Source organism: Tupaia chinensis, unplaced genomic scaffold (assembly GCF_000334495.1).
Source record: "Tupaia chinensis unplaced genomic scaffold, TupChi_1.0 Scaffold000184_1, whole genome shotgun sequence".
NCBI lineage: Eukaryota > Metazoa > Chordata > Mammalia > Scandentia > Tupaiidae > Tupaia > Tupaia belangeri.
Window position 1 is genome coordinate 4021610 of NW_006159659.1, and position 3639 is coordinate 4025248.

Consider the following 3639-nt stretch of genomic DNA (forward strand, 5'->3'; position numbering starts at 1 on the left):
CAAATAGAGAGGCAGGAGGTTAGTGGGAAATCGATAGGGCTTATTACCTGTTGATGAGGACATGTATAGTATTCTCAACTGGATTAGTCTGAGAAGTATTTCATGATGGGTAAAGTCTTTTTACAAGCAAAATGAGAAATAGTGATTGACTGTTTAAAAAAATAATTAGAATAATAGTAATAATGATTGGGAAAAACATTGAAAAGATATTAAATGATGAAGTGGGGAGAATAATGTCTCTGTATTGACTGACATGCATGGCATTCCCTTTTGAAAAAGCAATGTAATACACTGTAAAGTTATATGTAATCCAATGTAATATAAAGAAGATTATGGTGATAATAATAATAATAAATAAATAAAAAGTTATAGAAAAATTGAGTTTAAGTATGAGTTTATTTGAGTGAAAAACAATTTATTAGGTCATTGAAAAATTCATGATGTATTTTTCTATATTTCTATGCAAAAATGCATCATGACTTTTTCAACAACCCAGTAAATCCATACATAGGTTTTTCATGATATGCTTTTCCATGAACTTTTTGAAAGATAATCTTTCATAATTCTACATATTTCAATTGAAGGTGGGCTTAAAGAGAAAACAATAGTACATGTTATGTCCATATATAATCAGCAATAAGATCATAAAAATCATATGAAGGATAATATGATGGACAATGATGAAGGACAGTGATTATTAGACTTACAAAGTTTTATTTGTTTAGTTTCCAATGGCTCCATATTCTGCAATTTTTGTTTTTTAAAACAATACTAAAATTTATTTTGTTTGGAGGGGTTTATGTTTAAAAATTCCATGACATCCTTCCAGAACACTGAAAGATAGCTGTGAGATCATAATAAAACCTTAAGTGAAGAATCAGGCTTTAAGTACCAAATAATACAGGGGCGAGCAAGTGGCATGGTGGTTATGGGTGCTGGACTCCCAAATGGCTGACCATGGTTTGAGTCCCGGACCTAGTGGCCTGCTTTCTCGCTCTCACTCTTGCTCTCGTTCTTGCTCTCTCTCTCCATCCCTCTCTGGTCAAATTTAAATAGATAAATTAAATTAATTTAATTAAATAATTCTTTAAAAAGAAAGAACTAAATAATACAAATTGAAATTAAGCCAAGATTAATTAACTTTCTATGCCTAAAAGTAGAGTTTCTCTCCTGGAGAGTTTGTAAAAACACATATAGATAGACCTCACCGCTAGAAACCCTAATTTAGTAGGTCTGGGAAGGGGCCTGAGAATTTTTGTCTCTAAGAAGAAGCTCCCAGTTGATACTGATATTGTCATCCTGCAGAACATAGACAATAAGGGACTTTTCACAAAACTGAAATCTACATAAGTGGCAGGAGACAAAACCAAAATCCTTTTTCTTCATGAGGTATACAATAAGGACCAAAATATCAATCTCAATATTTTATCTCATTTCCATTATCATGAGAGCTATATTAATGCATCTGGAGACAATGTCCACATCACTGAGGATTTGGAAATAATGACAAAACTGAAACTAGGTTCTGGAATCAGCCACTTAGGTTAATACCTAGGGGAAAGTTGACCATTTGATTCTGGTTGATTTGGTTATCCATTTTGGTGACTTCTAGTTCACAAATACCTATTTTAAATTTAGGGCAGGAAATTCTGTTGACATAATGGTGAATGGTCCCTAGAAAGAAATTAAAAAGGGCCAGTCCATGACTTGGTGGTTAAAACAGCTGAATTCCACATGACCAGTTGAGCAGTTTAAGCCCCAGACATGGTGACTTGAGAAACTCAATGGGTACATGCATATGCATGCCCAGAATCTTGAAGGGAGGGAGGAAGAGAGGAGAAGGAATTGTAGTGTGACCATTCCCCATGGAGGCAGAAGTGGATTTTTCACTTTCTCTCTCTCTCCATGACAAGTGCACACACCCTCTGGCAAAATTTTTTTATAAATAAAAAAGTAATAAAACAAACCTAAAAAGCAATGGAAATCCACATTACAGAGTGAAAGGTCAATCAGCATGTGTTCACTCTCCAAGTTGCTGAATACACAGGTTGATTATTTTTTTTTTTTTAACAAAGTCTCACTGAATTAACTGATTAGCAGAGGTAGGGAGGTGATGAGGAAAGAAAATATTCCCTTGATTAAAATAAGTAGTACTTGGTCTTTTATTGACAAATTAGAGAGGAAGGAAACAAATACTTGTCAGTATCTACAAGTACCAGCTTTGTGTTCATTCCATAAGCAGTTCCTCCCTTAAGTAAGCATATTTATCATTTTCTTCTATTACATATTGGGTCATCAGCAAAGTCATGACACATTTTTGCATAGAAAAACAAATACATCATGACTTTCCCAATGACCTAATGTAAGGAAACTAAATCTCAGCAATCTTAAGTAACATGCCCAAGATCACTATGCTACAAAATTGAAGATCTGGGTTATAATAAAATCATGCTATTTCCTCTATACATATTAATCCAGCTGATTCATTTTCTCTTGCTACTAATAAGTAACATTTACTTAATGATTTTTGATTATTTGCTACAGGTTGTCTTTTAATGTTCACAACCCAGCAAGATAGGCACTAATATTACCTTATTTTACAGATTATAAAACTGAAGTACTGAAAAGTTAAGTAATTTGCCCAAAGTCAGACAGCTAATAAGGGGCAAAATTAAGGTTTGATCCTTGGTTGTTAAAATCTAGGCCCATTCTGGGACCAGCAGTTAGCATAATGGCTATGTCACTGGACTCCCATGTAGTTGACCACGGTTTGAGCTCCAGACCCTGGTGGCTTAAATTCACGCTGGGCACGTGTGCATGTGTGCCCAAGATTCTGAGAGGAGAATGGAGGAGAAGGGATTGTGATGTGGCCATCCCCCTGGGGGGTGATCTCTCGCTTTCTGTCTCTCAATCTGTCTCTGTCTTTCTGGTGAGCGCTTGCACCTTATAGCCAAAAACTCTACAAAAAAATAAATAAATAAATAAAATAAAAAATCTAGGCCCATGCTCTGATCTACTATTCTGTTGCCACTTCAGAGAACAGAAAAGACATGGTTTGATACTTTCTGAAAACAACCAGTTATCTATTTTTAAAAAACTATCAACTAAAGACTTGAGACTTAAGGCCCCACTTTTGGCGATAACGGAAGAGAAGAAGTTAATCTTGGGACACTTTTCGAAGAGGTAAAAAGAGGTAAGTTTTCAACGAGGTGTAAGAGATGATGGGGGTGGTAAAAGACCCAAAGGCAAAGGAAGGAGTACATCACATTTGGAGAAAAATTAAAAGTAAGGAACAATGGTTAAAGAGGCAAAACAAATCTAACAGACATCCTCGCTTCATCAGAAAGGTACTGAAATACATTATTGCAGCATCTGATGAGGAACTATGTTAAGACTACCAATTCTCCTGAAAATGTATTATTCAGGCATTCCATTGAGATGTAGCCTAGTCAGGATCTACACTACAAAGTGACTTTTTCAATGTGAACAGTAATTTTCTGGGGAAACACATCACTGAATTTGTCTTTCTAGAGACTCTCTTTCTTTTGTTCTTTTTTTTTTTTTTTTTGAGAGCTTTTTGCTATAAGGTGCGTGCGCTAGCCAGAGACACAGAGACAGAGAGACAGAAAGCGAGAAATC